Below are 13,326 nucleotides of genomic sequence, written 5' to 3'. Positions count from 1 at the left end.
TATACGGCCAGGTTTGGCCTACAAATGTGATTTATAGTTGATAACAATGATGTAGTCAAACAAAATACCTACCAAAACGATTTTAATCCATACTATATTCCACATCAACTGAAGAGAAGCCACAAAGCCAGCTGGCTGTCCAGCCCGACAGGTCACACAAGCTATAGCTCGGAAACAATGTCCTCCATATAGGACTTACAGGGAAACAGTGTATACACACCTGTAATTAACGGCCAGCACTAAACACAGGTAAAACGTATTCAGGTTCAATGTTATGGAGTGAATAAATCACCGATGAGGTTATGTGATTGACAATTGTTTTATATTTATCCCTGGTGATGTTGGTGACAAACATCAGATATATAGGCAACTATAACTTTTACTATAGCTCATGATCACAACACTGATCTATATATACAATATATCAAATTATATATAAATAAATCATCACAGTAAATAAATCAGAAAAATAAATAAATACTTTCAAAAATAAAATGTGAACTCTTTCAAAAAATTTTTAGTTTTACAAAATTCATTTAAATTCCTACTGACACAGTGGTATAAAGTGATGTTAATGAAAGTTTTACACAGTGTTGTGTGATTTGGTATAATACCTGAAGATATAAGGTTCAGAATAATATAATGATGTCTTATTTATTGGATTTCTAATCACCAATATGACGCACCAACACATACACACTCTATAAATGTCAGACGTCCATCTCTGTCTCCATATGGTCAATGAAGAATGACCTCTATGTCTGACAAATATGTATACATAGTATATTACACATCTACCAGTAGACAAAGTACAAAAAAGTGACAAAATATCTCAGACATATACCAGGACATGGTCAGAAAAATAGAATGGAGTAACGATGTTTAAAACTGAACAGACGCCACCATGAAATTCCACAAAGCAAGACTATGACCATGCATACAGCTTTCTATATTAATTACTCGAGTCTTAGCCTAGAAATGGAGTATATATGTATCTCACATGAGTGCACGTGGCTCAATGTCATATCAAGTTGATTTTAAAAAGTTTAATAAACTCCATATGACATATAGACACAAGTATAAGATTCTGTTTATCACACATCTCATATTGAGAATGTAAATGAAAACTCTAAACTTAATTTCTATTCATATAAGACATGCTTTCACCTTATAAGGCATGTTTTCATCTACTGAGACAATAACCTGAAGTCATATATTGATTGTGATGTCATTTGGTGACATCATAATTGTGTTATTACATATGTGTCTTACGATATTATGACACAGAAGCTCGAATATTACATGGAAGAACAGTCAGACCAGTTATATATATGTCAATTTTTTTCTTCTACAACTACAATTAGGATTTTCAAAGTCTCAATTCTATAATGTCAGATAAAAATCTAATAGTTTCAAGCAATGATCATGAAAACTTGAATACTCAAAAGCAGGGTTTTCAATAAAAATATTTGTAAAAGGCTACAAATTAATAGTAACAGGTATACATGTATCTGAGGTTTACGATAATATGTTTTTAGACATTTTTTAAAAAGTGAATTAAGTCACTTGAACCGGCCAAATCACCATTCTAACCGGTCAATTTGGCCGGCAACCGGTTCTAAATGAAAACACTGCAAAAGTAGAAAAAAAACTTGATAATATAATAAATTTGACCGCTAATCTATCCATACATTTCTGATAATCAATACAGCCAATTACAGGTTTTGGAATCGGACTGAAATACACCCAATAAAGTTTCCAAAACAACAATCGTTTTCATGACATCAAGCATTATCATAAACTCGGACACAATTAATATATGTATATAACCAGCGTTCAGATAAGTGAGTCTTCCGTCACCTAGCTTGACCTTTGTTTTATGGTCAGCATTGAGGTGCTAGGGATTGCATGGCACTGGACATTATGATCAATATGCACATACCAATATCAATCACAAGCTGACAACTGTGATATATAATAGGAAGCGAACTGTACAAATATATATACACTGTGGTTTTTCCACATGATTCATTCCCCATACCTATTGATCAGGACAAGGGCTAATTGTCAATGATTTCAACTTCCAAGGACATATTGATATTAGAGTTTCATACTAAAATAGCAATTGCACACCCATTGCAAACGTTTGTCTGATCTTGAAATGACATACATGTCTGATACAAATGCACAATATCAGTAGTTTCGTATGGCCATTTTCAAGATGGAAATAGAATATTGAGGTTATGATATTTGTAAAAAGACTTAATTTCAACTTTTTTAGTCCTAATAAATCCAGAAATTTTCAAAATGTGGAAATATCTCCAGTTTGGCATGGAAAAAAAAATTCTAAAATTAAATCTACTCATGAATTTTGTATAACATCCAATGCATGTTTGTCCCTTTGCTGGGACTCTGTCTCTACCAAGTAATGGGATCTTTAATCAATACCGTATACGGTAACAAAATAATGACAGTCATAATCCAGCCATTATTGATAATACACATTTACTGATAGTGAGCTAAAATTTACACACCACTAGGCAAGGTACAGCAAGTCATACACTGTATTACTACAGCTGGAGTCTAGTTTAGGTTTTTTCCAAAGGCCGATGATTTCATAACGTTTTTTTTTACAGCAGTCCAATTGCAAGACAGCTTAATGCAATGGGTCATACGATCTTTATAATTAGTATTACTAGGCAGATATAACTCTACTCTAGCAATTACAATACATTTACAATGATGTTGAGCCCAGTCAGGTATATATCTTTTAGTGTTACTCTCGGACATAAAAAGGATTTTTTTTCCCCGTTCTCCGATATCATCGCCAATGAAACCTACAGAATATAGTCCGTAAATCATTACACCATGGATAAGAAAATCATTTTCTGTCCTAGATTATCACGTATGACATTTACAAAGAAAGAAAAGCCCATAAACTAGTTTCCTTTTCCAATTCATAACTGTTGACATTTTAGGTATTATCCAAATCTTCGGCTATTGATTTGCCGAGACATTACCTTGTATTGCGGAGGAACATAAACTTCCACGGATACTGGTAATAACAAACCAGGTATTGCAGTTTGTTACAGGAATAATTCATCGCTGCCATGGCGATGCAAAACACAATTTCACTGATAAGCAATTGTGATACACAAATAATCAAGAAAAAGTCCAGGTTTCCTTCCTGATGAAACACACTATTGCTTTATCTTTCTTACAAAGTTACTAAAAATATCCTCCATTTGTCACTAAAATCATTATCCCTAATTAACAATATACAATTAGTATAATCTTTATCATCCCTTTGTCACTAAAATCATTATCCCTAATTAACAATATACAATTATTATAATCTTTATCATCCCTTTGTCACTAAAATCATTATCTTTAATTAACAATATACAATTAGTATAATCTTTATCATCCCTTTGTCACTAAAATCATTATCTTTAATTAACAATATACAATTAGTATAATCTTTATCATCCCTTTATCACTAAAATCATTATCTTTAGTTAATTAACAAGATACAATTACAGTGGAACTTCGTTAACTCGAACTCGGATAACTCGAATACCCCGCTTAACTCGAAGTACCTCGCCGGTCCCGGCCGAATTCTCTCTTTATCTTAGTAAAAAAAACTCGGAAAATTCGAATTCGGATAACTCGAAAAACTCGGATAATACGAAGTAAAAATTTGGTCCCAACAATAAAAATCCTACTTGAAATGTTCGAATAACTCGAAGTATAATTTTCGTCGATCGGTGGCAAACGCCGACATTTTTTAAGAGCTAAATTCCGTTTGTAATACTGAACATATCGGCACTACTAACCTACATGCTATTATAAGTGTTTCATAAATTCATAAAAGAAATTGTCGGTTGAATCTTATAACAACAAGTCTTGGTGATAAAAAGTACTGCTTTACTTACATCAGGTAATTTCCCAAGGCGGTCGCCGATATCGGTACACAAGATAGTCAACAACTCATCTACCCGTTCGCTCAAGCGGAACTAATCTCTGACACACCGGTAGATCTACCCGGCTGATGTTTTTACAGGTGTAGAAATGACACAGTCACCGGCGCCTATTAAATCTTTAAACTGCTGAAACAATAGCGTAATTACTGCCGAGGTGTTCAGAGTACAGCTGTAACGGTCAGTGCTGTCTATTAAATCGGATAAAACGCCAACTCAGTTACAGTAACATTTTATACGCACATGCGCAGCCCAACTTCCGGTGCTAATACACATGGAAATGGCGTGGTTATCAATAAAAAGTAAGTAGGCCGATCAAACAGTATTTTATATATGTCCAATAAAAGGTAATAGTTCTGTTACGTTTTGTATGCAATCTGTGTTAAACTTAAACGGTTATTTGTTTTGACATTAATAACTTGTTATTTTGTCGAATTCCGTTTTATCGTTTACCTTTTGCAAACATGACTTGCACATCAGATCGTTATTGAAGTGACTAAGTGAAAGAAACTTTATCGTGACTGTATATCGGCAAAACTGCACCAAATTACAAGTGACATACCGAAACATTACATATATATTTACATGTATTGACCAGTCTTCACACTAAACTGATGAGCGACAGAGCGAAGTTATAATGATTATATAATGTTGACAAATATTGACCAAACTTTTCACCAAAAACGATAACTCGCTTAATTCGAACACTCGGATAACTCGAAGTTTTTCCGTGGTCCCGTCGACTTCGAGTTAACGAAGTTCCACTGTAGTATAATCTATTCCTCGATCCCTTTGTCACTAAAATCACTATCCCTAATTAACAAGATACAATTAGTATAATCTTTATCTTCCCTCTGTCACTAAAATCATTAACCCTAATTAACAAGAACCTTTTCAGTATGAAGATAACTGTATACATGTAGTCCTAATTAGGGCCGTCACTGAAACAGAATTTTGTCCCTCGGTAACCCCAATTATGACACCTGACCCATACCTGAGTACCCGAAATACTGTAAACGAACATATTTTAGCGGTTATCTTATTTTAGTGATTTCTTTGCTGGAACAAATTTTCTTAATTTTGATTTCACAATGTTTTATATGGCAAGCATTATTCATGTGCTAATTTATCATTCTGCTTATCCGTTTTAGCTAGCTTTTTCAAAATTTGAGTACGCAATAAGTATATGTTTACACTTTTTTGATCATTATACACAAATTCCTGTTTATACCAGAAAACGAGATAATGAAATCAATCTCTTTTTTAACCAATCTTCATTGGTGATATTCTTTTCCTTGTATTAATCGACTGTATGTATAAACTGAAAAACTATGCATTAAACTAGTTTGCCGAAATGTTTTCTTCAAGGAGCTTATCGCCGAAATGTTTTCTTCAAGGAGCTTATCACGTGTAAATATTGACTGCACATACACAGCAGGAAGCATGACATCATCTCATTCGGACAGCCTCTTGTGTTAGCCATACATTGGCAAAGCTGAGAGGAATGAAGGTCCCACTGTTGTGAGAAATCAAAATTATAACAATGTTGCACGTGAACATATTGCAGACAGAATGATAAAGTATACCTTCGATAAGTGAAAACAATATAAATGATTGGGATAATACTGCAGGATGTATTTTTTTCCCCTTTTTTGTCCGATGATATAGAGTGTTTCCTTTTTTGACGGGTACCCGGCCCATGGCACACATTTTTAAACCTGGGTTCTCTTCAAACCCGACTCATAAATTTCAAATAAATTTTGATCTAGTCACAAAATATTTTATGTTAAAATGTATGAAAAAATTTAGTGGGGAGGGGGGGGGGGGGGGGGGGGGGGTACACATTGATGGAATGCTATACAGCAGTAGAATCTTTAGGCCAATCATTAGTGTAATTTCAATGACAATCGCACAGACAACAATCTTTCTGCAGGGGCTATAGGTATCTCATTTTCCAAAGCGATCATGAATCACAATGATATGGGCAAAAGAATTAACAGAAAACTGAAACACATACTCACAATTCAATGAAGGATAATTAGTTGTTACAGTTGCATGTGACCATTAACTAAATCCCATACACAATAGTCCAATGAAAATCACACACTCAACAGATAATTACATATCTTGTTTCAACAATCAATAAAAGTGGCAACATTCCTCAGACATAGCTTGGACAAATAAAATGAAATCAAAATTTTATAGTAGAGCTCTGCTGCTTTCATTCATTTGTGCAGGTCTTCTCCCCCCCACGCATGGCCTTTCCAGGTGTCAATGTCTCCGGATATTTAATTGGCCTCCTCCACAGTGAAGTCTGTCTGATGGCCCCACTGGGTCAACTGCCAAACCCTAGTTCATCTTAACATTTGGCCATTTGTAAGGGGGCGACACAAAAACAAGTATCCATCAGGGAGTATCAACCGTGACAGCGCCATGTAAGTAAATTGTCAAAAGTCAGCTTTTAAGAAGATTATGTTTCTCATGCCTAATACAAACTGATCTGACATTCCAGAAACAAAAGACCATTTTGACTATCATTAATTATACCATAATATGCACCCACCTGCCACAATTCCAGACTAACTCAATCACAGGCCTCAAATTCCAAAAAATACGGAATGTTTACACAACATTTACATATATATTAGTGAAGTTTGCATGTTTATTTTTTATCGTTTTCAAATCTTCCAATTTATGATTTATGACACAGTTCTAAGATTAAACACAATTTTGACCTAAAAAATGAATCCTCTAATATTAAAATGATCGCAATCAAGTGTCTTTGCTTCAAATCTGCCTCAGAAGAGAAATGTAAGGTATACGTAACACACTATGATATGATTACTCGATCATGAAGCAACAATGATCAAAAAAATCTGTCCACCTTGAAGTACAATGTGCTGCAGGGACTTTTTGACACGTTCAAGATTTGCCACTTGGGTCCTAATTGGGAAAATTTTATATGGCATTTTCGGTCAAATTGGGAAAATTAGTTAGTATTACACATGAAATTAGTTTAACACATTATTCATATGAAAAACCTCAGCAATTCATGATCAGTGAAACTGGATTTTATTAATACCCAGCAGGTTACTTGTTATATTTGAATTGTCACTAAAATAAATATAAAATTAATACAGTTTTGAAACTAATGAAAAATACATCCAAGTAAAATTGGTAAAAAGTTATTCCACAGGAACATGTATAATCTTATGTGGTGAAATTAAAAATACACCATTTACTGGTTTTTGATGGTTATCACACCCCTATTAAGAGATCACAGCCATTGTTTTTTGCTCATCAGGACTTTAGACAATTTTCTTTTGACTACATTGTACTTAGAAAAGAATAGAATCAAAAGCTCCAAACGCAGTGTGAACACAACAGCAGAGTCTCTAAGTTACCAAACAAAGCATGTGATAGGAACCTTTTATTTTGAAATTGTGTCAAATTTCTGTTTACAAATTCAGGGACAAGAATACCAATTCTGCCAGAATCATCACATTCTGAATTTGAGACAGTGTTGGAGAGTACTTTAGCCTTTCAATTTGGCTATCTAGTGGCTGTAAAGCATTCCGAGTCAAAGTGAATGCAGTTTGAATTTGCACATTCACCTGAATTAGTATATGTAGGCCTACCTTTGGAGAGCAGACACAGTCACTGTACTCTTACTTTGCATTATGTTGTAATGTTCTGTTTTAACACAGAAAAAAATTATTTAAATTTCTGGACGAGGCTGCATTTTTTTCCCTTATCTTTTAGACAGACCTAGGGCGTAGGCTCATGCATCTTGGCAGACCTCACGATCATTTCATCACAAGAATGTTTGGATAACAGTAATCAAGGCTGTTTTCGTTTTTCACGGTCCAAACGGTAGGACAAGCTGGACCAGAGTTGTTCGTTTATGAAACGAGGATGGACCTGGCATTTTTTTGTTTTCAGACGCACTTTGACAAAGATTTTCGAGGCCTTCATAACATCTGCAGGTCTGTCAAGATATATGCTTGAAATATTACATTCAAAAACAGATGAACTGGTTTGTCTGCATAAACGAACAGGCCCCAATTGCATGCATGAGAATAAAGTGCACGGATGATCATGACAAGTAACCAGTAATAAATGGAAGCGGACTGAAAAAAATCCGAAAAATTAATCAGCTGTTCAAATTGGGAAAATTTTGTCTCGAATGGGAAAAAATAAGGCAATTTTCATTTGGGAATGGTACCGATATTCATAGACCATTTATATAGACAGGAAAGTCCCTGTGCTGGAACATAATAAGTGGTTGTTCATCATCAAATTTAATTGACATGAACAATGTCAGCAATAACATTACAAGGAAGATCAATTTGTATTTTACATTTTTACCCATGAAATATAAGAAACTATACTCGATACAAATTTATATCATTACTGTTTAATTATCATCACTGGCGATGATTATTAATAGATATCACATATCCTTGGGGGGTGGGGGAGAGAAGTCTTTAATGCAATATCTGGTAAAATAGGAGACAAACATGTGAACGATATGAGAAATAAGAATCTTATATTATTATTAAATCACATTTTTTCTGTTCAAATCCAAAGATGCAAGAGTACAATAAGTGATTGCTGCACCTCTGCAGTATATATTGTCATTTTTACTCATTTGATTTAAAACCTATGTTTTTGTAAAACATAAATTATGACAGAATTACAAAAATATGTTGAATGATAGAATGTATACCCTAATGATGATATAATGTGAGAATCAATAATCAAAACCGGGAAACTACCCACCTACCTACAAGGAATCTCTAATGTGGTGTTCGACATCATTTTTTTGTCACATCACGGTACTCAAGATTATCAGATCAGGCCTTTCCGGTTTTTGCATGGTTATTAGAATCACCCAAAACCAGCATGGCAGCAAAAGCACTTCTGTCAAGTGACTGTTTAGAATTAAAAGAACCGCCTGCTTCATTTAATTTAAATCTCATATTTGGAAACATTTGGTGTTCTGTGTAACTGAAACAGGTGGTATTTGATTTATTTCATTGATTATTTGCAAAATAAATGGATCTTGATGCATATGTCAATGTGAGTCTGTTAGAAAAAACTAAAAGAAGGGTTCAACGTGAAAAGCCACCGTGAATTGGCAGCGAGACTTCTCGGAAATGATAAACAAACCCTTGCTTTTCTGTTATCATCCAAGGATGTAACTTGGCTTGCACAGGGTTTATATTCTATTTTATATGTTTACTACATACTTTACACCTAAGATAGACTCAAGTTTAACTCGATCAAGTTTTATATCAATAAACAAACACATAGCAAGGCTTTATATTAAAGAAACATGCAAAATAAGTAGCTTAGTTAAGCTAGTTATTCAATAGAAGAATTATACGTAATTATATACATCTTGTATGTCTTGGATTGTCAATATGGTAAGTTTCGAAGGGTCTACATCTCGGACTATATCTCTAAGTTATATAACTTATAATTAACGCTAATAATCAATAGTTTATCCTTATTTCTAATTTTCACTTTTGAAGTTTAATCATTGGGAGCAATTCTTTGAGAAACATGGCATACACTGTCGCTGTCAGCGGTGTTGTATCTTTAAACTTCAAAACTCACTCTAATTTCGGATTTCCCCCAAAACAACTAAATAAACATCCACGCATTGTATGCATAGTATTTTTTAGTTTCAGGCTTGTATGAAAGGAAAATGAAATCTGAAACTTAATTATATCTACCATGAATGTGCGTAGTAAGACAAGAATAATTACAGACAGTACAACAAATTAAGTCACAAGCACATGTACTTCTATGTAAGACATACATAGACATCACATGACATCACAAATATCACATCACAGAGAGCAGATTATTATCAAGTTACAATAAGACAAAACTCTGGTTTATAGGTTTAGTACAAATACTGAAGATATATTTCTCATATCATATATAGGCAAGCAATTTAAAATGGATGCTCAAGTAACATATGCACAACTGATTTCTTTAAATACCAATTTTCACATAGGACTGCATGCAATAATGAAGTCATCAGACTCACAAGTGAACTCTCATTTTGATTCAAGGGAGTTAACTCAATTGTATGTGCCATAAAATAAAAAGATCCCCATTACTCCCTCACAAGACTGCAGTTTTACAGTGGTCCGACAGAATTTTTTTTTTCAAAAGCTTACAATTCACTGCATGAGATTACTGTCAAGTTACACACAAAAAATATGAAATTTGGTACAGCAAAGTCTACTGTCATTTTTGGTTCTTTTGGTCAAAATTTCTGGGTAGTGATGTCTGGCACAAGTATATATATGTATCAGTATCTCATACATGCATTTGATTACAGCAACAAGTCAATAAAATGTCTGTTAAATGACATGCAGCATGATGATGATGTCAAGGGTTTGTGCGACAGAGCAAGTTGTTTGTCTAAACGCCCGAGAATCAAAACATAATTTTATATTCCGTAACAAAATAAAGGTGAAAATAGTGCTCAGTTAAATAAACATTGAGTATCATTCAATTCAAATTCATTATCAATGACTCTGTAACTAACCGTCCAGACAGAAGCAAAGATATGACAACAGATTTCACCGTACACAGCTGAAATACACACGTTGTGTATTCAAAACGTGCGTGTGTTGAGACAGTGACATGTGCAAGACCTAATTATATTTCAATATGCAAACATCTCTTTTTTCCTGCACGTTTTATACAAACATGCAAAGCACAAGCATATCAGGTGCATCGTCAGAAAAGTACTGAGCAAAATAAATCGTAAATTGTCGATTTGTCACTGACAGACGAAGAATCGTACCTCACCGAACGAGCCGGTGCCCTATTTTTGTGATGGAGAGATCACAGGCAGTGCGCTCCGACTTTAGCCTAGAGTGTTCTATCTTTTCTGTTTACTTGAGAGCTGAATAGACAATCTGATTAGTCTCAATATACATGTATCTGCAACGGAATGACATAAATTCTTAGTAATTAAGTGCCAATTATAAGAATTAGAAAGCTGATAGTAAAATTTACCTTGCTGAATGAAAAGAAAATGGCAGCCTCTTTCCATAGTGTGACGTCACAGGATATCTACCTTGGGGTGACATCATTCTAGTTCCGGTTGCAAAGTGAGGGGGCGGTGAAAAAAGCAAAGTTCATCGCTTCGACCTGACAATCCCGATTTAGCAATAAACACGAAAAACATCAATCGCGTGAGAAATGATCATGATAGCGGGGGTTTTATTGCCAAATGTAACTAGTGCGGTTGTATGGAGTTTTTATCACCTCTACGGAACTGCTAAGTTCGTGCTGAGGAGGCTGAAGACACATGCTACTTCTAAATGGTCCAATTAACCTAATTTATCACAAAAGCCTTTCCACACATTGACATAGGCCTCATTGATTCGGATATTTGTTTCGTTTTCTACACTAATATATATGTATATATGTGTTTAAACTGAGAAGCCTTTTAACATCCAACTTAGGGGAAATGAAGTCATAGGTCTAGTTTACTAGAGTAGATCTCTATATGGCGCGGGAAGGAGTCATAATTAAAGATTTTTGCCTAGGCAGGATCGAATTTTGCCTAGGCAGGATCGAATTTTGCCTAGGCAAAAATAAAATATTGCCTAAGCAAACATAATATTGCCTGGGCAAAATTCGATTTCTGCCTAAGCAGAAAATTAGGCAAAAATCGAATATTGCCTAGGCTGAAATACTTTTGCCTAAGCAATATTAGATTTTTGTCTAGGCAGAAATAATTTTGCCTAGGCAAAAATATTTAATTATGACATCCTTCCCGCGCCATAGATCTCTACCGTTCGGCCTACTATAAGTTTATAATTATGACTTGCACTTCACAATCACACATATAAAGTCAATTTCTAAAATTATGTTATATATTTTAAATCCGTCATCGTTTGAATGTTTTTCATTTTTTTTTTTTTTTTTTTTTTTCAATTTTCATTAATACAATAGGATTCGAATCACGTTTTTATTTTATTATCTTTTAGCGAATATGTAAAATTGTTTTAATATTATCCTGACCCTCGTTTTATGAACCTGTGGAAACAAACACAGAACTGTTGTTTTATATTTCACACTGAAATCCGATATCGACAGTCATGACCACGGCCGTGGGGAAAATGAACTTGAGTTTATTAAAACATATTTCTTTGCCAAAGCAGTGAGTATTAGAACTACACAAAGTTATAGCACATAAATCAACGCCTGTTTTCTCATCCAATACGTAAATCTAATTTACAAACATGGACGTAAATAGCATGTAATATAAAGAACTTACCTACCGTTGGTCTTTATAAATATTTGCAGAGAACTCAAACATCTGATATATGGCAATCTGAGGTAAAAATTACGTCTAACAATTTTTTTTCTATTGTTTTATTTCTTTTTTTTTTATTATTATTTTTTATTTTGATTAATAATCATTATTATGATTTGAAACGATATAGTAAATGTTTATATGTCTATATCATGTAATGAAAATAACTACCATTATTCGGTTCTGAAAACTTACACCATTTTTTTTTTATTCAAGGTCTATATTGTTATTGTCACTTAGTGTATCTCACCTTTTAAAACGACATGATAACAAAGATACATTCTTCTTCTCCTCCTCCAGGTCATTGATAAAATCAATAATGTTAACAGACGTGTCACGTCTGTTTTTAGTGTTAACCAAAATACTACCTAATGATGTACACCAATATTAGTAGCTCGGGGTCCGATGCAGCTTTCTAGGGATCTGTTCTATTGCTTAATTGAGTATTAAAATTAGCCAATGCATTCGACATCTGAGACACATTCGACATTTCTTTGTTTTTCCAATGATCGATTTAAATGTAAGTCATGTTACACTTTCACGTCAACTACAGTATGTAGCAGACAAATATATCTGAAACCAGATGGGTACTCACGGTACGTTTGCTTAAATCTCTTTTATAAGGGAGTTAACTCTAGCAGCCTTCAAACATTAAATTTTGTGTTAGCTTTCTGGCAAATATCAACTGCTAGAAAAACAAGCAAAACAAGGTTTCCAATGATGTAGGTTGATGGAGATTATGGGAAAGTTTTATACTTCTCTTTTGGAATAATCCTATTTCCTTATTAGGATTTTCGTCAATTCCCCGTTGGCTTGAACATCGTCACGTGGAGGTTAATAATTTGAGATAGTAACCTGGTGTATCTATTTTTTGCAACATTGAGTAGATATTGCGTTTATGACGTCAATATCATTGTAATATCACAATGCCCGAATGTAATCCACCATTTTGTAAACAAGTTTCACATCTAATATAGATAATGCGTTAGGATC

General features: G+C 34.0%; 1 protein-coding gene across 2 annotated transcripts in view; it reads right to left on the bottom strand.

Moving 5' to 3' along the window:
* LOC117322302 (cAMP-regulated phosphoprotein 21-like) overlaps positions 1 to 11,070 on the bottom strand; it is a 78,173-nt gene extending 67,103 nt beyond the window's left edge. The window contains exon 1 of one of the 2 annotated variants that reach the window (XM_033877136.1): positions 11,025 to 11,070. The gene's annotated coding sequence lies outside the window, so the exon portion shown is untranslated. Of the gene's footprint in view, positions 1 to 72; positions 191 to 11,024 lie in introns of those variants that run through there. The other variant, XM_033877137.1, reaches the window with a different exon arrangement.
* Positions 11,071 to 13,326: the final 2,256 nt, after the last annotated feature.

The sequence above is a fragment of the Pecten maximus genome, chromosome 2, assembly GCF_902652985.1.
Source record: "Pecten maximus chromosome 2, xPecMax1.1, whole genome shotgun sequence".
Classification (NCBI taxonomy): Eukaryota; Metazoa; Mollusca; class Bivalvia; order Pectinida; family Pectinidae; genus Pecten; species Pecten maximus.
The sequence above is the reverse complement of the archived record's forward strand: the minus strand, read 5'-3'. Positions and strand labels throughout refer to the sequence as shown.